This window comes from Cyprinus carpio, chromosome B4 (assembly GCF_018340385.1).
Source record: "Cyprinus carpio isolate SPL01 chromosome B4, ASM1834038v1, whole genome shotgun sequence".
Lineage (NCBI taxonomy): Eukaryota > Metazoa > Chordata > Actinopteri > Cypriniformes > Cyprinidae > Cyprinus > Cyprinus carpio.
In genome coordinates this window covers 7,560,746-7,588,142 of record NC_056600.1, presented here as the reverse complement: position 1 = coordinate 7,588,142, position 27,397 = coordinate 7,560,746, and the positions used below count along the sequence as shown (strand labels likewise).

At 34.6% G+C, this 27,397-nt stretch overlaps 1 long non-coding RNA gene across 1 annotated transcript in view; it reads right to left on the bottom strand.

Annotated features, from left to right (window-relative positions):
• Positions 1-14,555: 14,555 nt before the first annotated feature.
• Positions 14,556-27,397, bottom strand: part of LOC122136975 — a 66,176-nt gene continuing 53,334 nt past the window's right edge. The window contains exons 4-5 of the long non-coding RNA XR_006154473.1: positions 15,142-15,192; positions 14,556-14,744 (exon numbers count right to left, since the gene is read on the bottom strand). This is a non-coding gene — a long non-coding RNA (uncharacterized LOC122136975). The remainder of the gene's footprint in view (positions 14,745-15,141; positions 15,193-27,397) is intronic.

The window sequence follows — 27,397 nt, the reverse complement described above, 5'->3', positions numbered from 1 at the left end:
TCAGTGGTCCAAAGTACTTTTTTTTGGATGAAAGCAAATTTTGCATGTCATTCAGAAATCAAGGTGCCAGAGTCTGGAGGAAGACTGGGGAGAAGGAAATGCCAAAATGCCTGAAGTCCAGTGTCAAGTACCCACAGTCAGTGATAGTCTGGGGTGCCATGTCAGCTGCTGGTGTTGGTCCACTGTGTTTTATCAAGGGCAGGGTCAATGCAGCAAGCTATCAGGAGATTTTTGGAGCACTTCATGCTTCCATCTGCTGAAAAGCTTTATGGAGATGAAGATTTCGTTTTTCAGCACGACCTGGCACCTGCTCACAGTGCCAAAACCACTGGTAAATGGTTTACTGACCATGGTATTACTGTGCTCAATTGGCCTGCCAACTCTCCTGACCTGAACCCCATAGAGAATCTGTGGGATATTGTGAAGAGAAAGTTGAGAGACGCAAGACCCAACACTCTGGATGAGCTTAAGGCCGCTATCGAAGCATCCTGGGCCTCCATAACACCTCAGCAGTGCCACAGGCTGATTGCCTCCATGCCACGCCGCATTGAAGCAGTCATTTCTGCAAAAGGATTCCCGACCAAGTATTGAGTGCATAACTGAACATAATTATTTGAAGGTTGACTTTTTTTGTATTAAAAACACTTTTTCTTTTATTGGTCGGATGAAATATGCTAATTTTTTTGAGATAGGAATTTTGGGTTTTCATGAGCTGTATGCCAAAATCATCAGTATTAAAACAATAAAAGACCTGAAATATTTCAGTTGGTGTGCAATGAATCTAAAATATATGAAAGTTTAGTTTTTATCATTACATTATGGAAAATAATGAACTTTTTCACAATATGCTAATTTTTTGAGAAGGACCTGTATATATATATATATATATATATATATATATATATTTTTCACCACACGTGAGTGTGTGTGTGAGAGAGAGAGAGAGAGTGAGAGAGAGAGAGAGAGAGAGAGTGTGCATATATATATCTTTTTTTTTCCACATACACACTTTCCATTATGTATACGTTATTGTTATAGGTTACAATCATGTTATAACTTGCAATCTTGCGCAGATGTCCTTCACATGTGAAATTCTATTGGGAAGACTGTTTTGAGGCTTACAATGTTGCCTGTGATTGTTTATCCTACCCAACTGTATGAAAACAATGAATAATGCAGACAATAGATCAAGAGAGAAAGCCAAATGCATGGCACAGTGCAAACAATGAGCTCCCTGCCACATTCACCTTGACAAACACAAACGGATTCACACATTGTCTTGAATCAAATAACCATTTTCAGGGGGCTGGCATGCTGAACTGAAATGCTGATGAAACGGCAACCAAACAGCATGTGTATTTCCCATAATGCACCAGGGCATAACAGAGTCCCTTTCTCCCTGACTATTCATTGACAGGGAAAATGCATGAAGAATTGTGAATAACAGTCCTCAGACTGTAGTGAATGTATTTATGTAAGACTAACTCAACACATCCATGGGGCAGAAGAAGAAACTAGCTTAATACCACCCAAAAAAAAGAGGTCTTTGGCTCTGGAGTGGCTGTCAAATAGTCAAATATACAGTGTGTATGTGGTTTCCAAAATCTCTGAATGCCCTGCCAACTTCTGATAACCTAACAATAGAGTGGAAAAAATGCAAATTCAAACTGCCAGTGCTGTTAATGTGGTAAAAAATAAATAAATAAATAAATAAATAATAAAAAAAACAAACATTATAATACAAAATTCTAAAACTAACTGAAAAATCTAACTAAAAATAATAAAATAGCTAAAAATGAATTTTAATGAAAATATAATGAAGTTTAGTTCAAAAAAGAGTTTTAGATTTTTTTTTTTGTTTTTATATTTTTTATAATGTATGTATTTTTTAAATAATAATAAAGCAAGTGTTTTTTATTTTCATTAAACATTAAAAATACATACTTAAAAATAATAAAACAAACCTAAAATACCAAATATGACTCCAATGCCCCAAAAAATTAAACAAAAACGCCACAAATTAATTTAAACTGTTAATTATTTTATTAATTCAAATTAATTAGTGGCCATTTTTGTTTTAATAAATGCCACAAATATATTAGAAATTAATAAAAGATAAAACTTGAAACTTATCTACAAACTCCCAGTATTATTTTCATTAATGTTAACTAAATAAAACCATTAAAAAGTTAACTAACCAATAAAAATGAAAACAAAAAATTATGACTATGTTTATTATATTTTAAAAACATAAAATAATATACAGGCTAAAATAAAGTAAAATTTGAAAACTAAACTAAAAGAACAATAACAACAACAACAATAATAATAATAATAATAATAATAAAGAATCAAACAAACAAACAAATAAATAAATAAAAATGAAGGGAAAAAAACTTAAACTATTAAAAAAATAAAAATCTAACCTGACTAAAATTGAAAAAAAATAAAATGAAAAAAAAAATATGAACTAAAATGAACTCAGCAAAATGCATAAAAAAGACAATGTAGCAGTGTCATTTAGGCACTGAATCCAACAGAAACAGAGTTTCTAAAATAAACAAAAAACGTAATATTCTGCTTTTCACCAGGGTCGACATCTACCTTTAAAAAAAATGCATTGAAAACACCTGCTCAGCTGAGCACCATTGTGTATGATAAAATGAAATCCTTTACGGTTTGGTCAGAACGTCTCACAGAACTCTCTGCTTTTGCTCAAGCTCCTTCCTCTAGACAGCCTTTGTGAGAGCTTCTCGTAATCTGTCATTTTATCTCCAAACCCCAAACAGCTTCAAGCTTAAGGGTCCATCTCAAGTGCTGAAGCCCAGGGCAGGCTCATTGTCTGGGGCTGTGAATGAGCCACAGATCCCTTCTCATCTCTTTCTCAGTAAAACAACAGAAGTGAGAGCTTTACAGAGATCTTATACTGACACGGACCTCAATGCTCGTGGTAGCCGCTATCCACACATATAAAGCCCCGCGCAGCCAATAACAATGTGGATATGATGGAGTTTTTGTGGAGATGCGCCGGAGTGATCGATTTTCTGGTACATGGCAGGAAAAGGTCAGGTCAGATGGTGGTTTAAAGGAAGAATGAACAGATTTGACCTTGCTGCGTTTTTCAAAGCACTCCTGCAGTTGCCAGCATACAAATAACTCTAAAATAAATGCGTACATACACTAATTTTTATTTATTTATTTGTACATAAAACAATATTTGGCGCAAAAATGTTTTTACAAGAAAAAAAATACGTTCTATTCTCTATTTCACTTGCCATTTCTTAGTAATTTTTATATCAAATATATGTTTCAATTATGATGATTATATAATTATAATAGTAATAATAATAATAATAATACATTTCATTTTATTCATTTATAATCCATAAATAAGCAAAAGTGGCCCAAAGTTAAGAAACGCATATTTTAGAAGAAAATTATATTTATTTATTTGTTTGCGTGCTTGCTTAAGTTTTAAAGTCTTTTTTAAGATGTTATTTAGATGCTAATGATATTTTTCCTTGAAAAAAATTAAAATAAAATAAAAACCTTTCATCAAAGTTCTCCTAAAACCTATAACCAAAATGTGTTCTTGTCTTAGGACTTTTTTGATCCACTTCAAATGTAATAATATAATATAATACTATCTATCTATCTATCTATCTATCTATCTATCTATCTATAGATCTGGCTATATATCTATATATCTGGCTATATAGCTATATATCTGGCTTTGGAACAATATCATTATATAACAATTATATAACAATAGAAATTATGTAATAAAATCCACGCATAAAAGTCCCTTAATGGCTCAAAGTTGAAGAAATGCACACATTTTTAAGTGTGGTTGAAAATAAAAACATATGCATAAAAATATACGCAAAGTCTTGTCAGCGTATCAAGGTTAAACCATGTTACACTCCAAATGTTTTTATCCTGTCCCAGTCTCCTTTCGTGATCTTTTAACTCCTCCAGTCACGACTGTGGCGTATCCCATGATGCATTGAACCTCTGTCGGGTGGTTCAGAAGCTAAATCGCTAACCAAATAGTGTCATCTTTGGCTGATTAGGAAATATTGCTTAATTATTAGATCTGTAATAATGTCTGGGCTCGATTCACATATCTTATGATACTGAGAGTGAGAGAGCATGAGAAGAGGCATGTTTTATTTCTCTGCCTGTTGATATTATTATCCCATACATCAGCTCCTCTTGCGCAGGACTGCGTTACGAACGGTCACGCTAAATACACCATTTATCAGCCACAAATGGCCACAGTGTAAGCAAGCAGAGTTCACAGAAACAATTGGGAGTTAATCTTAGTTTTGATCAAGCGCTCGAGGTTTGGAGGGTTAGCATAGCCCCGTTAGCTAATGCTGGATGATGTCACAACTACATGAAAAAAGCATCTTTCTTCACTGAAGGGCATACAGAAGTAACCATGTATTCAGATGCAAGCAGATTTCAGAAGGGGGTACTTTTGACCCTTCTATACTTTTAGAAAATACTACCATCATTAGCATAATGTCCACTAACAATGTCCCACAGTGCATATACTTAAACATTTCCAATGCACCATCATTTCTATCACATTTTATATATTTATAGCATTCAGTGGTGGAAATTATATTATAAACATTTCTGGAATAAAAATAGCAGAACTCTTTGTCTTGCTAAGGTTAATTTCATAGCTAGAATATGTGATAAATGGGACTGCTAGTTTTCTCCAGGTTTAACATGAAGGCAGTTTCTTGAACGCTCCTCATGTTCCAACCATCTGCAGTAATGACTATTACAACACTCAGATATGCCCGTCACCTGCCATCATGTTTCAGAATGGCACATTTGACGAGAACGAAGCGTCTCTCAGCCTGACATCGCGTGAACCGCCACGCTATATTTAGACATCAGAGACAGCCTCCAATCTGCCAGTGTTAGAGTCTGCACAGGTAAACAATGCTTAATCAAGGCCACAGGTGAAGCATGAAGGAGCCGGCGTACCTAAACTACCCGATTAAACTATTAAGCTAATAGCTTTTCGTTTTCATCCAAACAAAGGGTGAGGAGAGAGAACGCCAGGGCAAGAAGGGAAGAGCTTATATGAGAGAGAGTGGTGAGAAAGATGATCTTTTGCCCTCTGAAGAGAAGCAGCAATCTGCCGTACTGTGGGGGATTTCTCTATCTCAGAAATGAGAAAGCGAATGAGTGGTAAACGCAGCTACGCTCCTCTCCATCACACCGGATCAGGCAGACGGTGGAGTCTAATAGGAGAAATCAACAACAGCAGTGCCACCGTAATGAAGAGACGTGTCCTTCATTTGGTCACCTCCGCTGTCAAAGCGCTGCTAAAAATAAGCCCAATATATCACGCTTTGGCTGCACTCGAACCGTTGGTCAGAGGGCAAAAGGTCAGATGCTTCGCACTTCATCATCTGCGATAAACCAGTGGTGAGGCCAGAAACCTCCAAGTGAGCCTATATGATTCACTCATTTTACACAGCAGGACTCTGGTTCCCAGCATGCACTTTAGCATGAATAAATCATGCAAATTACCACTTTAATGTTATAATGGTGTGCTGGTGGTGTTGTTTTCCCTGTGAGATTTGTGTCTTGTGGCGTTAAAGGAGTATTCTGGATAAGTTGACAGCATTTGTAATATATATTTTATTTATATATATTTTAATTTTATTTTATATAATTTTTGGAGAACATATATGTGTGTGTGTGTGTGTGTGTGTGTGTGTGTGAGAGAGAGAGAGAGAGAGAGAACTTTGCAGAAATGTGAACTTTATAATTTTGTTTAAAAAAAAACGCTACAATACCACAATCAATAAAAGAAAACAAAAAATAAAGTAAAAAGCTTGCAATTTTATACAAATAGATACATTTTTCCTGTTAAAAAGAATAATAAAAAAAGTGTGTGTATTAAGCTAAAGCTTGTGGATTAAAACTTATGTATTAAGATTTTAAAATAATTTTATTGTCATTTAAGGTTTTAGGCTTTATGCCGCTATACTGTAAGGGCAATAAAATTGGAAAAAATGAATATATCTTTACACAGAAAAGTTAGTAAGCTATTTTTCCACATTAAAATCATGTTAACACATTGTTTACATCTTGTAGCTATTGAAACAGTGAGTATTTGAAGATTTACATATTGGCACCATTCACTTCCATTCAAAATGTCTCACTGTAACCCTGATTTTTGTGGTAATCAGTATGGCAGAAACACTGTTGTTGGAGTTTAAACAAGATTCCTTTAACTAAATAAATATACAGTAGTTCAGCCAAAATATGGATTATGCAAAGAGTTTTTGCTTGTTTATTGTATTATGCTGGCTCTGAGTGGTCGAGCCATCAATCTACAGTAGGTGAACTACAGTAGTGTCAGTGATCTTATATGGCCCATGGGACAAACAAATGTTTTTTGAGGTGAGGTGGGAAGAGGGTTGGGTTGGTCTGAGGAAAAAGTGTCATAGGAAAAAAATAAAAAAAAAATAAGGCTGTTCCAAAAAGCAGAAGAAATCAATACAGCAAAGGGGACTAGGTTTCAATTCATTCCGAAGCAGCACGGATGAATTCTTTCCAATTTCCAGCTAATATTGCCTTTCTGCACGCCTGAACTTTGCCTCGCCATCAACACACTGTGCAAAGAAAAAAAAAACCTCCGGGAAACTGTCAAAAAAGCTGACGAGTGGAAAAAAGAGGGTGGGCAAATGACAAAGAGAAAAGACTGAAAGAGACAGAAAGCGTCCATCACTCCAAAAGTACAAATGTGCCAGATGAAACAAATAAGAAAAGAGGAAGAAAAAAAAAGAACTTTTGTTTCATCCAATTCCCTTGGTGTTATTCACTGGTAGCCAGAGGGGTGAGATAGAACGAACATGAAAAAGGGATTGTGAAACAATTCCCCTCTCTGGGGATGTATGGTATAGTAAAGGCGATGGCCCTTGACAGGACTAATACGGCGCCAGGATTGTACAGTGTTTTAAGAGGGAACGAGATTGTATTTGAAGGATTATCCAATGTCACACCATTATTTTCCACTTCATTTCTGCCTGTGAAAATGACAACAACAAAAAAAGTGGACCCTTTATTTCTGTCAGACCTCTCAGAACAGGGCAGTGCTTTTCAAATGAATTCAGCACAACTCATTCAGACTCCCTTCCTGAAGTGACAACACTTTAAAATCACCTATGGGACAGGCATATCTAGTTACATTCAAAATCAGTCATCAAGTTTTCTTAATGATTACTGGATTACTAAATGGTTTTAATAAAACCCAGTATAATTAAGCCAGTTTCACCTGACCTGAAAAAGTACACAAAGAATACCCATTTTTATGGGGGTGTTTAAAACGGATTGTCTTAAAAATGCAACTGTGATGATGCAAGGTGCTTAAAAAACAGCATGACTTCATGAAGATTAAAGAAATGTTTTATTGTAAACACACTGGTAACTGTAGAAGTAACTGATGTTAAACACTGAAGCACTATGCTTTTCTTTCCATTGACTTCCATTTGCAGTAGATGCATGTGAATGCTGAAGACTAGAGAAACAAGCTCATACAAAGTAACAGAGATGGAAACATCACTGCATGACCATTTATCTGAATTAAAAGCTGCAAACTTTATTAACGCTCTTCGCATTGCAGGAAAGTGGAGCAGATTGTTTATTTTTACATTTGGATTCATTATTTGTTATATATATATATATATATATATATATATAAATGGTGCTGAATGATGTCACACCATGGGTAACTTAAAATATATTTAAAAATTAAATACAAAAACACAAATCAAAAAAATCACTAACAGACCTATCAAACATTGGGCAACCAGTAGGGATGTAACGATTAACTGCAAACTGGTTGAAAATCGATTAAAATGTGACTATTCAAATCGGTTGAGATGCTAAAAAAAAAAAAAAAAAAAAAAAAAATCACGATTCAATTAGGGGGAGGAGTTTATATGACTGTATGTCTCTGGGGAATTTACTGTCTTCAGAAAAGTTTAGATGGTATTTCTTCTTTTCATCTTGCCTCTGTATAATGCATATTAAAGTTTGTAAGTGCAGCTAGCTGCTTTGTTTAATGCGTTTGTAAAGGAAACGCTTTAAGCACCACCTGCTGGCAGAGAGTGAATCTGCATCTATTTCAGCTCGTCTGCCGTTTCTGTTTCATGCTGATATTTTTATGTATAGTTTCACAAAACTGAAGTTAAACCATTCTGTTTTTGCTTCAAATTTGAAATTATACATTCTATTTAGATTAAAAACTGCTCATGTTGCATGTATGCAGCCTCTCTGTTTGGATCATGATTAAAAGCCTGGTTGCCTCTAATTTTAAATGGAAAGATCACAGAAAAAGCCTTATTTTGTTTATATGTAGAGATTTACTTTATTTGTGTTATTTATTTGATTTGGGGCTTGTTTTAAAAAAATTAGCACAAAAATTTAAAAATTAGCACAACACAATATAAACAAGCTCAACACAACAAACTTAGCACAACACAACATAAACAAGTCGAAACACAATGAAATTAGCACAACACAACAAACAAGTTACAACATAACTAAATTAGCACAACACAACATAAGTTGCAACAGAAACAAGCCACAACACAATACAACAAAATTAGCACAACACAACAAACAAGTTACAACATAACTAAATTAGCACAACACAACAGGAACAAGACACAATACACAATACAATGAAATTAGCACAACACAATGGAAACGAGCCACAACACAATATTAGCACAACAAAATGGGAACAAGACGCAATACAACGAAATTAGTCCTATGTGTTGTGAAGATGTCAATGTGTTGTGCACTACTGGACCAACATACATTGTGATCCATTCCAAACATCAAAACCATTACTTTATACACAAACATTGTACAAACTTGTAAAAGCCAAAAAAAAAAATATTAGTAACAGTAAGGGGCGGAGCCAGATATAAAGTTCAGCCAATCAGATTTCAGATCAATCAGCTGTGGTGGTAATACAACATCACATCCCTTGTGAACAGTAACGGCAATAGTAAAGGTAAATGTCACCTGGATATTAAAAAAACGAATAGAATTATTATGAATTAATTATAATTCATTGATGGCACCACATTCCGCTGTCCTGTTAATTTTCTAGCTGTTAAATCACAGTTAATAAATTATATTTTGACATTTTTTTGAACACGTCATTTGAAAAACATCGCTGTGTAAAGACACCATCGCAAACCCATTCACGCTGTCACGTGTCACCATCTTCAAACAAAGACACTATCAAGGAAACTATGAATGACCTTTAAAAGCTGAATGTCATGCTGAATAACTGATATGTCGATTTTCTGCTAATTTTGCCATCTGAAGATTGTATAATCAGTGGATAATTTCAAGCACAGTGTCAATATCACAGCCTAAACACATAACTGACAGATGTTTAAAGCACCTTATAGTTTAAGAATGCAGTTTGAATGGAGCATTAACTTTAATCATCTGTCCACTGCGAAGAAATGGTGACAGTTGCGTCAAATTGTGTCAGTCTTTCCTCACTAAAAACAGTCATGATGGAAGAGTCTTGGTACAGCGGCTGCGGTTGTTGATTTCGCTGTTCGCCATCTTATATGTTCTATTTTTTTCCTTCAGGAAACTGGAAATAGGGTGAATTACTGAGTTTGCATTTTAAGCGCTTGGTAACGAGCAAGGGGACAGCAGCTGTCACTGAGCTAGCATGGCAGCTAACTCTGCTGTTTACCTCGTTCCCATAATGCACTACAATATCAACATTTTGACAGCTGCTGGAGAAACGGTGCTGTGGGTGGGAGGAAAAACAAATGGAGAAGATATTTTCAGATATCAGTTAGCAAGAAATCAAAAGACTTGTGAAGGTTTCGATTTTCAAGAATAAATGTGAGAGGGGTGTTTTTCCCCCCACTGAGAGATTTGGTCCAAATTACCACTCAATATCTTAGATGCTTCTGTGTGCATGAAGAAACTGCTCTTATTGATTTAAATTCTCTACCGGTGCATCCCAAGACACTGGCGCTGACAGAAGTTACTGATGATCTCTCCCTTTTATTCTCGTTCTCTCTCTTGATACCTAGATCATCCCTTTCAGCTGTTGAGTATCTAACTCTGCCTTTTTAACCCCCTTCAATGTTAGTTCACTTTTAAGATTCATTTTAAGATTCAGCTTCACGAGCCAATTTCATGCTTTTAACAACTTTTCAAAGAAAGTGTCAGAAATCAATACAGCTACTCTTAAATGGCCATCAAAGACAAACAGCATAGTAGTTACAGCATCTACCAGCTAACTAGCTTATACCGACTGAAACTGTAATAAAAAGGGAGCTCTTGATTCAATTAATCTGATTCAGCTCTGATTAATTTGGGTGTATTTCAGTTACAATGTTTGTTTTGATTTGCAAGCATTTGATTCAAGTGTTTCAATTCTGATTAATATATTTTAGTAATGTTTGTTTTGACCTGCAAGCTCGATTCAGTCATATTGGTTCAATACTGATTCATTTGGTATCATTCCATTATAATGTTCACTTTGACTCTCAAGCTCTTGATTCAATTCAATTCTGATTCATTTGGGTATATTTCAGTTGTAATGTTTGTTTTGATTTGTTTCAATTAAAGTGTTTTGATTATGATTAATTTGGATATATTTTAGTCATGTTTGTGTTGATCTGCAAGCTTGATTCAATCAAACTGGTTCAATTTTGATTCATTTGAGTATTGTTCCATTATAATGTACATTTGATTCACAAGCTCTTAATTCAATTCAATTCTTCCGATTCATTTTGGTTTATTTCAGTTATAATATTCGTTTAATTTGCAAGCTCTTGATTCAATTAAAATATGATTTGTTGCCGATTCATTTAAGTATATTTCAGTTATAACATTTATTTTGATTCACAAGCCCTTGATTCACTTAAATTCTGATTGCATTCTGTTTCGAGTATATTTGAGTTATAATGTTTGCTTTAACACATTCTTGATTCAATGAAGTTCTGATTCGATTCTGATTCATTTGAATATATTTCAAATATAATTTTCATTTAGCTAATGTATGAAAAACTCGCTCTACATTTGCAAATTAATCTTTCACACTGATAACTTGGCTTTACTGTAGGAGCTATTTGATAAAAGAAACGGCTCATAAGTCTCATCCTTTTTGGAAATAGAGTTACACCTAATCTTCTAACAGATACATTATGAAAATATTTATTTTAAAACACATATAACAACAACCCAGGCCAACACTATAATACTAAGAACAAACTACTGTAAACAGATCAATTTCACTGTTGTGCAATACCAGTGACATCAGTATGAGTATGTGGACAGGGCAGATCTCAGCAGTCAAACAGTACTTTCTGACAATTGCGTCACTTTTAGCTCCGAAACCGTATTCGAGTGCTGACTCAACCATTCCTATTGGTCTGCAAAGATCATGTAACACTGCTGAAATAACACAGACACAAACACCCTGCATGAACGTTATCATCTGTCAAACCAGTTCACACACTCCACTTCTCTACCGGTACAGGTCACTTAATGAAACAGAAAACTAAATATGTAACAGGCTGAAGATGAGTCTGGTCAACAAAGCAAATCTAAAGCAGAAGCCAGTAAGCACACAATACTGTGCACCTCCAAAACATCTTTACAATGAAATTACAGATGGAAGTTTTTTTTTTTTTCTTTTCCTTTAAAGAAACACATCACACTGTACTGAGCACCTTTGAGCAAGTTCTGTACATCGGTATTCAGATGGAAAAGCTGTTTGTTTGAAACAGACTCTCCCATAAGAACAGCAGGCGTCTTCCCACTCCAACATCCACATCTGCAATCTACCAGCGCTTGCTCCTGTGTGTGCGCGCACATGCTGTTTCCTTCATTAAAGACAAATAAGTTTGACATGATAGAGCAGTGTACGACCAGATGGTGCGAGTTTACTTCCTAAACCAGATATATACAGTAGGAACAGCTGTATTTAAGCTCTACAGTACATAAAGCTGAAGTGTGTAAATTTAAAATGTTAAAATGCTTTCTATAAAACAGTCCAATATTCAGACTCACAAATCTTTAGGAAAGCACAGAAAAAGGCCACTATGACACTCACCTCTTCTGATGTATGTGGTCAGCCTCAAACAGCTGGAGTGGGATATTTCCCAACCAATCACAGTTTTAATTTCAGTTTAGGACGGGACATTTTCAGCCTTTTCATTGTACTGTAAATATTCTTCACTGCCAAACATGAACATAATTGTGTATTCATACACACCTTCAACATTATGGAAACTCTGACTGCACCAGTGTTTGATTCTGATGATCTTTGCAGATGTTTATTTAATTGGGCTGTAATGCAATAACATCCAATTTAATTCATTCCGCTCTGCTAGAGACCCGCTGCTTCTTGTTTTGTAGAATCAAGATAAATTTTAATTTATATTTCACAATAGAAACTTCACTGCTAAACACAAATCAAATAAATAATCATTCAACATGCTCATGACATTTAATATATAACTTTAGATCATTATATATCATTTTAATTAATAAGTAATATTTTTGAAGACATGTTACATTAAGTATTTATATACTGTGTACACACTTGTATAAAACTAACTTGGATGGATGGATGTTTTATTATACATTTTATCATATTTTATGTAATACGTTATAGAATTAGTTATATAAAAATTTAAACACACATATTTAGCGTTCTTAATTTGCATGTGTATTATGTAATAAAAGACCAAAAAAAAAAAATTTATATCAGTGAGTCACTGTACATGACTATGATTATAGAGCTCAGTCTAATGGCTTATGCAAAAATCGTTCTACAATTTACATGCCCCGAAATAACACAAAACCAACGTAACTGACTGGTTACATTTCAAGCCATTCAGAATAAGCTATCAGCCTAGAATAAAGACCAAGCTGATAGTCTTGATTGTCATTTATCGTCTTCTCCCTCTGGGTGAACGATCCGTGAACCCTGACACAGGTTTTTTGTGGCTTGTGTTTTCTAAACAGAGTTCTGATGAAGACCATCATACACAATCTAATTTTATGCTAATGAAATTGCATCAATTCCAAACACCTCAGCAGGAATTTAATAGTCAGTAGTAACAAGTAAGATTACAGCTTTTGAAGAGCCTGTTATACTAGTCCCGTCTCTCTCTCCTCTAATCTCACACATCAGTGCTTCTAGTGATAGTGTCTAATTGAAGCTCTAGCACACATCCACTCACTTGGCTAATTAACTAAGACCCCTCACGAGGTGTCCTTCATCCCTAGGCTAGGTTGAGCTGAAGCAAACCGAAATGAAATGCACTGCCCTCGCTGAGCCTGAATTTAACACCCAAAACAGCCCATATTTCACCCTCTTACTGCCTTACCAATACCAGAGACCCCTGGGGACGTACAATTCTCCTTCAGACAGATATTGTGATTTTCTCCCCCGCTCTTTTAACAGGAAGGTTCACCTTCTCTCTTAGTAAGAGACGTTTGTCCTCTGTCCTCTCGGCTCCTGTGAGATTGCATTTCTATCTTTATCCACGTTTCATTAGGTCTATTCGTCTCCTGTGGCGGGGCCATTCTATGTATATTCACCGGTTATTAGAGAACACTTCTCGGTCACCACGGTGGTCTAGCGGTGGCCAATTACAAAGACTGTGCCAGTCTCACACGCTGACCCCAGTTGCATTGTGGGCCCTCCCTGGAGTGTTGTACATCTCGGCCGTTTAGTCGATGTAGATTTCTCACTGCTACACTAAATGCCAATAGTTTGTGTTAAAGCACCTGATTAATGGTGGGGAAAATGGTCAGCGATGTGAAGGGGGAAAAAATGTCGAAGGAACAGTCATTTACTCACAGTCATGGCGGTGGAATGCAAAAGGTGATTTAAAGCACAATATTCAGAAATAAAATGATCTGCAAAGAGAACCAAAAAATACTACAAAATGGGTCCATATGATTTGCATGCTGTTCTCCAAAGCTTTTGAAGTCATAAACATTTATCTTAATGTATTAAAATATATTAAATGTATTCAAGGTTTTATTTTCATAGTTATACAAGTTAATAATATATCTAAAGTTAATGTGGAGATCATTGAAATACTACAAAATCAATAATAAATATTTCTAATACAATAAAATATTTCTCACATAATTACTACAAATTCAACAGACTTCAAATAAATAACTGACATAAAATTATGTATTTTATTTATACATATTTTATTTTAATATATTACTATTATATTATTGCTATTTATAGTTTAAAAATAAAATAAAATATTAAGTGTGTGTGTATATAAAATTGCACATATGCACCTGCAACATAAAACTTACAATTAATACATTAATAAAATGTATACACTCAATGCATCATGAAAACGTTTTTTTTAAAAATGCAATATTTTACAATATTTTATATATATATAAGAAATTTAACAACTTTAATTGTAATAAATGTAATTTTATTGCATTGCTGTAATTTTACAGGCATATTCAGAAATCACATCAGAAATCTTACAAAACACAATTAATAAGTCAATATTTACTAATAATATTTACTAATACAATTGTCATGGTCATTAATGACATTTATGAACAAAGAGTGCAATTGTCAGATAACGGACTTGAGATTGATTAAATAAAATGACATGGAAACGACGTGAGGTTTATTAAATGATGATGTAACTTGTGAATTACTCCTATAACAAGAAATAACGCCGAAAGTATGTCTTGTAGCTCAACTGGTTCAGTGCAGCGCTATGGTTTATCAAAAGAAGTTGAGGTGCTCTTAAAGTCACTTTGGACACAAGCATCTGCCAAAAGTGTAAATGTTTAAAACAATAATACATCAAGGGAGTACTAACTTAATTGAAAGGCTCCAGCCAAATCAGTTTCTTTTCTCTTTCCCATTATCTCTGTCTCTTGTCGCAGTCAGAGTGGCAAGACCTTGTGGAGGTTAATTTGTTTTACGAGTCACCCTCCGCATCAATCAGGGGCCACATGCACGTTCCCAATTACAACCCAGCTCTGAAAAACACACATAATGTGTGATCTCACACACCCAGATATCCCACATTAAATCACACAAGAACAAACCCATATTAAGATCTGCTTAATCTGTCCCTCCATCTCACCCTCCTCCACTGCCTGAAAGGAAAGAGATGAGAGCAAACGAGTGAGAAAAGAGAGAGATAACTTTCATGTTTATGATGAGAAGGCAGATTGAAAATAATGATCGCTGATTGATTGCAGTTCTGTGATGTCAGCGGGAGAAGAAATGTCTCATTAAAAGTGTAGGAGTGAACGCAGGGAAACATCACGACCTCAGAGTAGAAAAAAATCATGGATTTTAGAGATATGTGACACTGATATAAAATTAAACATGTCCTGCGATCTAAAGTCATTTTGAACAGTGTTTTGCTAATTATTCACCTGTAGCTGTTCTGTTTATAGTAATGAAGAGGTTACATTTTTAAAATATTATGTTTATTTTACAAATGAATGAAGAACCTTTTTTTATTTTATATATATATATATATATATATATATATATATATATATATATATATATATATATATATATATATATATATATGTGTGTGTGTGTGTGTGTGCGCGTATGTATATATACATATACATATTTTCTAAAGGTTACTTTAATTTTTTTTCTATTTTTTTTTTCTTAAATGTTCCTTAGCATTTCCATTAATATAAACAGAGCAGCTACATGTATATAATTAGCTCTATATACTGTGTGTGTGTGTGTGTGTGTGTGTGTGTGTGTGTGTGTGTGTGTGTGTGTGTGTGTGTGTGTGTGTATTCTGTAAAAAATGTTGGAAGAGAAAAAATATTTAAGTTGAGCTGATTTTATTGCATGGGCTTAGTTGAGAAGACATCTTATATTCAGTCTACACAAATATATTTTAAAAACACTGAATGAAGGGTTATTTTCAAATCCAGTCAAAGAGTCACGTATCAGGGAAAGTTGCACTAAATACATGTTTTTTAGACTAAATTTATCAACTAAAACATAACAGCATATCCAGTGTTTTTGAGTCGGTATTTAGAAGTGTTTTATAAGTCTTATGTCCGAAGAAAAATTTGTCAAGTGTATGTCAAGTTATTGCGTCAGGTAAGTGGCACTGAATAAATATTTGTACTTAGACTGAATATATCAAAACTTGTATATGCGTCAGGTATATAGGGGCAGCTGTGGCCTAATGGTTAGAGAATTGGACTTGTAACCAGAAGGTCGCAGATTTCAGTCTCTGTGCTGGCAGGAGTTGTAGGTGGGTGGGGAGTTAATAAACAGCATTCTCTTCCACCCTCAATACCCATGGCTGAAGTGCCCTTGAGCAAGGCACTGAACCCCCAGTTCCTCCCCGGGTGCTGGATATACAGTAACTGCCCACTGCTCCGGGTGTGTGTTCTCGGTGTGTTCACTTCTCACTGCTGTGTGTGTGGACTTGGATGGGTTAAATGCAGAGCACCAGTTCCGAGTATGGGTTACCTTACTTGGCAAATGTCACAAATTTCACTTTTATATAAAAAAGGTGTACATATTATTTAAAATGTGTATATTAACACACAAACGTCTGAGTCAGTTCCCTAGGTAGTGAATTGTGTGCCAAAAAAAAATTATTGCAACTTCTGTTTCATCACAAACTTAATTAACTGATATTGTTAGATTTTAAATGATTTAAAAAGGTATCCATTTTTTTTTTTAGATAAATTGTACTTTTCTTTCTTCATCAGGGTGTGGCCAAAGGTTTCACTGATGCTTTGTCATCGCTGCAAGTTTTCAGATGCTGGCCAGTCAGTTCTTCCAAGGCACCAAACACTGCCATGTGACCAGACCGCTCCACTGCAACTACATACTGTGTATACTTTTAACACTAAGACTTAAGGTAAAGTATAAATGTTGAGAATTTTTTACTACAATTTAAATGTGCTTTATTGTTCTCAGTGGCATCTACGCTAATGTTAGATTGTCTCATTCTTATTCTGACATCACCGTAGCCAACAAGATCTAGTCTGTATCCAGATCAGATGGTCACTGTAGTCTGTATGCAGTCCAGATAGTGGATCAGCACCTAGAGATGACCTCTACAGCCTTGAATGTCAGAGGAGCCAATAACAACTAGATGAACCCCAGACACAGATCCCATCTAAAGACCTCGTCACCTAGACGGCCATCAGCACAAGACCACAGGAACCAGACCAGTCCTCTGCACAATCTGACTTTGCTGCAGCCTGCAATTGAACTGGTATCGTCTGGCCAGAGGAGAATAATGGCGTTTTCATTTGTTTCGTTCCTTCAAAAAACTATTTTCCTGTTTAATACTGTAACCCTGCTTTGACACAATCTGTTTTGTAAAAAGCACTATATAAATACAGTAACTGGAGTTTACTTGACTCAGTTCAGTTGAACTGTGGTCATTTATTTTTTCTGTCTTCATTTTAAAGATGTAGTTGTGAACAGTAGTAATATTTCCAAATGTTTGTTTGCAAACATTTTTAAGTTCATTAAAAAAAAAAATGTTTAAAATAAATTTTGCAGTTGTACTACTAATGTAATGTTTGACAACTGGAGCACTTTAAAGGGATAGTTCACCCAAAAATGGAAATTTGTGGTTATTTTACTGACCCTCAGCCCAGCCCACCCAAGATGTCAGTGACTTTTTTTCTTCAGTAGAAAAGTAAAGAAAACTTTTATCTGAAACAGGGATCCTTGGAGATTCATACACTGCACGTCTGTGGCTGCAACTGACCGACCGATGGACGGACAGACATTTTATTATATTTTGTATATTATAAAATGTATATTTTTATTAATATTTTTCCAGTATATAAATTACTGGAACATTTACTTAAAATATTAAAGCAGTATATTAAGTGAAAATCATTAAGATCCTACAGTACTGTAGGTTATGTCAACTTTGTGCATAATTCATTACTTTTACAGCAATATAAAACATTTACATTTATTAATTCAGATTTTTGCATAAATATTTTCCAACAGTTCGTTCCAGACCTTAAATTTGGGATATATATTCAGGTGTATATCCAGTATACGCACACATGTATAGAATGACTGAAGAACACAAATCAGAAGTATCTGAAAAGCACAGTGGGTGCAATACTTTGACTTTTTCTCTATTTTCTTCCTCAATTCCCTCTCTGTAGATGCTCGAAGTGCTTCTCTCGGTCACACACATGCGTGCTTGGCAAGATTCTGTCAGAAATCCCAGCGGTGAACAGGGCAGGGCACTGGGGAGGGTCTGAAGTTGTAATTAGCATTCAGAGTCTGTTTGCTGTTAGACTGTCTGACTCACTTAAACATGCACAGCACACACATATACACACACTCTCTGCATTTAGCACTTACTACAGGACACACACAACACGCAAATCTCTCCATTCTTACTCAGTACACATCCTAATGTTTACCAGAATCACACACACACACACACACACACACACACACAGAGGCTCAGAGCACAAGCCCCCTGACCAATCCACCAAACCATCATCTCTCTAAAGTGACTGACTAAACCACGCATGAACTGCCAGCTGCTTCCCTGCTCCACGTCAACAACACACACACATAGACACTGACAACATGGAAGCCGTATCACACACAACAAATACTCTCACCATTACTCACCTACACATTTTTATTGTCCCTTCAATAAATTGAGTCATGCACATAATGATAGTTGACAACTGGGGCTAAAATAAATGAGGGTTTGAGGCAAAAATGCCAACAAAAGTGCTCCAGAAACTTCTGGGGGCAAAATTCTCCTGTAATAAACTGTTATATTCAATATAACATCATTGTATTTCATTCTAGGTGTATGTGGGGTTGTATAAAAATGTATTGAGTGCCCACACAGACATCGGTTCTGAGAGGAAGTGCTGTCTGGTTTACTGTATTTAATATTTCCTTTAAATTAGAAAACTTGATCCTCATGAAATTTAAATAAAAAACAAAAATTTTATTATGAAAAAAAAACGAAGTTGAATTACTAAAATGACTAAACCTAAAATAAAGCTTAATAATCTAACAAAAATGACAAGAAACCCCTTCAACTTAAATACATTTAAAAAAAAAAATCAATATTATTGTATATAAATAACATTGGATAAAATAATAAAATTGCAATTAACTCACAATATTCATTTTAAAAGATCCTGATTCTTTTTTCTTTTTACACAACACTTCCCATTTTAAAAAATAATATTTTCATAGTGTACTAAGTTAGAAGGTTCCCTGCATCATTTACAGCATTAGATGTAGAAATATGTTTCATATGTATGCAATCTGGAATCAAACTGTGAGCTTGTTAATCAAAATAAAGACACACCATATACTGTACACAGCATGTGGAAAACAGTCAGTTCTCTCCATTGCTGCCTCCTATTTTTTAAAAATTTCAGCACTGAACATTTGAATTGAACAAGCATAACGATGAATACAACAAAATCAAAATGTATATCCTCCACATAACATTCCAGTTTTTATTCAGTCTCTCTCAGATACATAGTAATAAACTACCAAGTACTAGAAGCCAAACTGCCCTGAATTCATCTCAAGGTCTGTGTCATACATTTTTCAGAGTTTCAAACAAATGCATTATGGTAAACTGTGTGTACTCTCTAATAACAGACATGATGAATGCGGCTCAAGTGGCACTTGACCGCACCACCAAGATGTCGGTGACACTCCGAAATGCATATCAGAGGATCTGCCATTAGCTATGTGTCAGGATCTCTGTTGCCGAATTGCTGAACATCTTAATACTGGGAGATTAGTTTCAAATGGCTCTTCTGAAAAGAAAGAGATGTAATTTCCCCCAGGCTCATTGACAGGCAGGACGCACTGTATCAGATAATGAAATGTCAGCACAAATGGGCCGCATGTATGTGAGAAACGATATGAGCCATTCTGCAGTGTGTGTGTGTGTAGGTTCAAAGTCAGAGATTACCATGCAGAATGATATTGTTGACAGTATCTGATATTATAAACACTGTAGATATGAATGAGAACAACATGGAGATTTATGCTTCTCTTGTTTTGTGTAAATGAGGCAGCACATCGACCATATCCCAACTCAATAGAGCACAACAAGCTGACCGGCTTTTCATAGACCTTGGTATCAGAAGTATTTTTAAAATTCATTTTCTCAGGGATTTCAAAAACGTCAATGAAGAGATCTAAGCCTTGAACAAAACCAGACAGCTTTGACATGGACCACAACACTTGATTCAAAGCAAAAAAAATAAATTCTTAGATGAAAGTGTTGGTGCTGACTCACTTATTTCAGCACATTAAACAGTAATAGGACATATTTCAACATTTAAAAAAAGATTACATTATTCTCTGATGCATCACACATTAAATCGAAATTCAATCAAACAAGAAAAAACATGTGAAAGATTGCTTTTGCATTGAGGTGGAGAAGAAAAATAAGATATTTGTGTCATGAAAACAGGAAGAAGCATTAGTATGCTGCAAGGTGACCAAGCTTCATTACAGCCGATGAAAAACAGGCAGCCGATGGATCAATAGTCTTCTGCTCTATCCAGCGGCAGGGCCTCTGCGGCCCACAGGCAGCCCAAGTCATGAGTGAGATGCTGAAATATCATTATTTCAAATGTCATACCTCCAGCCAACACACAGACCCACCCCTTCATGGGCGGGAGCTATCATTTTAACGATTTGTTTTTCTTATTTTTTTTCTCCACACTATTGGAAAATTCATCAAAGTTGTTGAGTTCTGGCAAGGTGTAATTTATACAGGTTCACACCACGAGGGGTTTAAATCTGAGCAAGAAAAGGCTGTGTGAGCTGAATGAGTCTACAGTGTAATGAGAGATGGCTCTCCACAGCCAGTCATTCATGCTGCGAATGAGGTGAAAACAGATATAATATTTTCAAGCTAAGAGGAAGGGACATAAAACACCTAATATTATAATTTCTTTAATATACTGAACAGAATGGAGAAATTGTAACATACATACAATCCAAATGTCCTGCTTAAGTTTTAAAGGTGTTTGAAAAAAAATACAAAACATAAAATAAAATAAATTAATATTTTTCAATAAATAAAATAAAATATTTACGTTTATATTTGCATTTAGCATTCTTTTTTCCTACTGCTATGTAATACTATTTTGAGTTTTTAAAAAGTAGTTTTGACATTTTTCATTAAAAAAATTCTCTAGAAATACATTCAAGTCCTTAAAACAAAACATATGTAGTTAAGATACAACAAAAGTCTTAAAATAAGTGAATTTTATCTTCCTGCATGTCAGATTCTTTCACTTGTTTGTAACTTAAAAAGTGAAAATATCTGCCAGTGCAGTTTGACAAAATACAAACTTATTGAAGACACATTCCTTGAAAACACATCCTCTGAGCAAGAGGAGTTTAAAGACTTAAGGAGTTTTGTCTCCTATTTCACAAAAAAAATGTGTATATATTTTTAAGTGCTGTTAAATAATGCCATCAAAAAAAGATCATTATGTTCTTGTTTCATAAATATTGATATTTTAACTGGACAAATAAGAAAAAAAAATATGTTTGTGTGATGACAAAAACATTTTTAAATAATAGGATTTTTGGTTGAAATTGGTCACATGAAACTAAATCACTAAAAATTGTTTTTGTGGAAGAAACCTTGAGTAACATTTGCAACTGACCTCAGGGTTAAAATGGTCTGTTTAAAAGAAAAAAATAATAAAGTCTCCCTGTGCACTATAGAGGAGACTAGTGTTTGCAATTAGTTGGAGTGAAATCTGACTGAGGTTTAGTAAAAGGAGGCTCTCGACTTCAGGAATTGGAGTAATTGGCCTGTCAGTGCGCTCAAGACCTGTGGCCCTATGAAATGGCCCTCACATGTGCCGGCTTGCCGTAACAAGCTGTGGTCTAAGCGGATGAGCCCTTTCCCCCACCTCCCAAACTTGAGAAGGTGGAGCAGGTGGTGTATGATGGATGGTGTTTGTCACAGTAATGGGTCATGACGCTGAAGAGATTATCAGTTTGTCTGATCTTTAACTCGATGCTAATTTAGAGCACAGGTGTAGCCCAGACAGGAAAATGCAAGTCATCTATGTCTAGTATGAAGAGTGTCATAAAGACACAGGTGATTCATCTTCTCTAATGATGTTCTTCTTTCCCTTCATTTGTAGATCAGCACCCACTACCTGCAGCGAGCTCTCCAGGTGACTGATTCAATCCAAACTACAGGTGGCTTTTCTAATTACGTCTCTATTTCTCTTCCCCATCCTTCTGCTTTCTCCCAAGTTCACTGTTCTTTCCTCCTTTCCACCTGCTCCATCTACCTATGATGACTGTCTGAAACCTCCTCTCACTCATTTCTTTCCCAGTTCCCTCGGTCTAATATTTTGGTTCCCATTCCTCTCTCTATCAATCTATCATTTCTGAATTATAGCTAAACAACCCAAAAAATGAAATTGTCATTTCCTCACCATGTCTTTCCAAGCTTTTTTTCCACCAAACACAAGATATTTTTGGCAGAATGCCACAGCTTGTCTTTTTTTAAACAAGGAATGTGAATTATTTATGTACTTCCATCACCAAAGCAGCACAATAAAAGTACCATGAACGCATTTTATTTGATGTCATTCACTATAAATCTGGGGAGACATCTAAAAGGCATCATTTTTGAACCAAAACAAGTGTGAATGAGTTTGGAGAGCCCCTAATTTTATATTAAGTTAACAATGGACATCTTACTAAATTTATCATTTTGTTATTCCAAGAAGAAAGAAGATATGGGCTCGGAATGAAATGAGGATGGGATCATATCTTCTTAAGTGCTCCTTTAAAGTCAATCTGAAAGAATGAAAGAATGAATGAATGAATGAATGAATGAATGGATGAATGAATGAATGAATGAACGAACGAATGAATGAATGAACGAACGAATGAATGAACGAATGAATTAACCAAATGACTGAATGAACCAAATGAATTCATAACCGACTGAACAAAAGAACGAATAGAATGAACCAAATGAATAAATGCATGTATGGGATGCCATGAGGTTGAGATTTAAAAGTGATCGTATTTGTCTGAACTGTTCCTTGAATGAATGAATGAACCAAAGAGAACGAATGAATCTACCAAATGAAATAAAAGAATAAATGTACCAAATGAATGAATGGACAACTGCACCAAATGCAAATTAAATGAATAATATACAGAATGAATGACTCTGAAATCACCTTCCTTTCCTGCTGACGTAACTCGGCCCTAACAGATCAAATGAATCTCCAATCTACATGTTTTAAAAATGTAGTCAAACATTTTGCAAATGGCAATTTACATTTAAGACATGTTCCTCTTTCAGTAAAAGATGTTGGCCAGACCTCTCATGTTCCACACTGCAAATTTGGGTGAGGAAAAAGCTGAATTAGATAGTGCTTTATAATGCCGGCTGACGCTGTTCCATATAGTGTGCATGATCTGAAGTCTGCACAGAAGAGCTGCTCCACATTCACGCTTGCTTCAGATAATTATATTGATTTAATGTGTGGACTTTGAACAGCCCTCTAAAGTCATCTGTGTCTAATTCAAGCTTCTGACTTCAGGAGGAGTGAGCAAACAGCAATACGTGGAGAAAAAGAGAGATCTGTCACAGACACTCACAAAAAAAGTATGTGTATAAGGGCAATCAAGTGTGAGCTGCTTATCCAAGTGTGACTAAACAAAAGAAGAGCAAGGATTATAAACCCTTGAGGTAATACTATAGACTGGAATACATCATTGGATATTCACACAAATGTATACAAAATTCACGTGAATGCACTTGTCAGAAGCAGAAACAATGTATGTACTTGGAAACCTCATCAAAAAACTCATGACACATATAGATTTATTCAGAGTAATGACAGTAAACAAACACTGGCATTGCAAATATGTACTTTTATAATTGACAACAACCCTAAACATTTTGCAACAATGCCAACACCTCAGGACAACGATGCTGCTAGTTTTGTGCCACTTAGAACAAACCAACTTCCAAAAATCTGCAAATGGCATTTTAATCATAAAAATTTTCAACTTTCTACTCTGACAACTGCAATAAAATGCAACTTGAAGTCCAATTTTAACATGGCAGCACTCAAAGTTGATGATAAACATTTGCCTGAAGTGAATATAAAGTAAACCTAGCCAAAGTTCCTACTTGACCTGAAAATAGAACTTGTTTAGCAAATGACTGGATGCTAAGAGACTTTTGTCGATAAACTACTACAAAGCTAACAGTAGAGATGTCATTATGATGATACCATATGATCATGGTGACACCAAAGGAAATGTAAGTAGTTAATAACCACTCATAATTGACAAATAAAATGCAAAAACAGAGCCAAAGTTACTACTTTATATAAAAATAGAATTGCTTAGCAAATGACAATGTTAGGAGACTGATTTGTCAATGAATCAATGAATGAACCAAATTGAATGTCTGAATGAATGGATGAAAATACCGAATGGAATGAACTAAACTGATTGAATGAATCAATGAATGAATCGTATTAAATTAATACATGACTAAAGGAAATTAACCAAATTGAATGAATGAACCAATTGAAATGAATGTAGCCTACCAAATTAAATGAACCAAACTGAATGAATCAATCAATAAATGAATCAAATTGAATGAATGAATGAATATACTGAATGAAATAAACTAAACTGAATGAATCATATGAAAAGAATGAATGACTAAAGGAAATGAACCAAACTGAATGAATGAATGAACCGATTGAAATGAACGTACGGACTGAAATGAACCAAACGGAATGAATGAACAAAGAACGAAGGAATATATATATATATATATATATATATATATATATATTATATATATATATATATATATATAATATATATATATATATATATATATATACACATTTCATTTCATACATGACATGAAATTATTTTTTTTTTTGTTATTTTAGTAGCAAACATTTAGTTCTTTGTTGACAATCAAACCATGGCACAGCTAATGTAACTAGCCAGTGCTTTTGTTTTTTTAGTCTTGTTACATAACCAGCTGTCTGTTTTACATTCTAATTTTTCAAGTAATTTGGCATAACCTGACCAGAATATGCTGAAAAGTGAACTTTACACCAATAGTCTAAGTCTGGCTCTGTGAAACTAAGCGATGACTCACTCCAGTCAAACTTTAGAGCCAATCAGACTCACGACACTCACTGTAATGACACTGAGGATGGGCTAGTGGCATTTAGCATCACTGTGAATTAGCGGCAGTGTGAGTGCAGGCGTCTGAAGGTGAGTGGGATCGTCCTCATCAGGGACGAAGTTAAGCACTGTCTCCGTGATAAATAAAACACATTCATTATGGCAGCTCCGCTAATGGCCTGAGAGATGAAGGAGTGAGATGGGGCCGAGACGAGCAATGATTACTTTCGGTTATAGAAGCAAGGTCGCTGGCCGCCTCCTCTTTCTCTCGCTCTCTTTCCTTCGACTTAATGTTTTGTTCTTTGCTACACACATGAATGAACATGTTCAAGCACACAGGGATTTTGTCGATTCTCTCTGAACTGTATTGTAAGCCCTTTAACACCATCCAATATCCCCGTTTTCTTCTTTAATCCCTCATTCCTCCCCTCACTGCTCCTCTTGCCTCCTCCACTGGTCTCCCTTCCTTTCTAAAAATAAAGACCTGTGGCGGTAATGCGTGGAAACGGTAAGCAAAAACTCCCTTACATGTTCAGGTCAATGAGTAAGAAGCCTCATAGGAACATACATCGACCCTGGTCTTTTGATATACTGTATAAATGTTTCTTCAGCTTGGGGGTTGATTTATTGATTATGTTTTAATTTCATTAAATGAAAAAAAAAAATCATATGAAATCTGTCCCGCACACAGCTACTTCATTTATTAACCACGATTTAAAAAAAGGAAGAAAACAGTGTCAGTGAAGAGAAAAATATAATTTGATATTATTGCGTGTCAATTCCAACCAAGTTTTACATTAAATATAAATTAAATATGATTAAATATATAATTTAATTGTGTGTTTTCCAACACATAAGATATGAAATAAAATATGAAATAAGCCTATGAAAATTATATGAAATAAGTCTCAGCAAGACAGTTTGATCCACCTATAATAATAATAATAATAATAATAATAATAATAATAATAATAAACCTGTATATAAATAAAAATATTTGTAAAATATCATTGTTGCTGTTAATATATTAATTAATATAAGTGCTGTCAAACGATTAATCGTGATTGATCACATCCAAAATAAGTTATGTGATATGTGTGTGTACTGTGTACTATTTATTATGTATATATAAATACACACACATAGTACATATTTTGAAAAAGTGTACATATATTTATAAGAATATATTTATATTTATATAATTTATATTATATATAAATATATTTAATATAGAAATATAACAATTTTCTTAAACATATATATGCATGTGTATTTATATACTGTACAAAATAAATATACACAGCACACACAGATATATTATGTAAACAAACTTATTTTGGATGTGATTAATTGCAATTAATCGTTTGACAGCACTAATTAGTATATCATAATTTTTGTTGTTATTATTATTATTATTATTCACATGTACATAAAAGTATTTGTAAAATATTATCATTGTCATTATTATTAATATTATTATTAAGATATTAACTATTATCATCATTATTATTATTATTATTATTAATATTTTTATTATTAACTTGTGAATGAACGAACGGACAAACAAACAAACAAACAAATTTCCTATTATGGATATACATCCACTATTGGATATTGTATGTCGACAAATTAAAATGATTACTGTATTTTACATGCTACCGTGGCTGTTATATATATATATATATATATATATATATATATATATATATATATATATATATATATATATATATATATATATATATATATATATATATACACACACACACACACATACACAATAAGGGCATACATGTCCAAAAAAAAGACATGGTAATTTCATACTACCTTTTATGTGCCTTTTATGAAAATGTTTTTGTTTTTTTTGTTTTTTGTCCTTTAATTTCCCTCTGTGTTTGAAAGGCAATTAGCCATAACCGTGAGTCAGGCAGACACACAGAGAGGTTGTGGGTAGTGTAGTTTATCTGATTGTGAGTGCCATATGGCATTGAGAATCAAAGCCAGTGAAGCACAACCCTGTCAGAGTGACACCAAGAGAATCACAACCTGTCAGGAGACTTTCAGAGCCGAATAAACAAGGTTTGATCTGGCCCGGAGTCCAGGCGGCCCTGA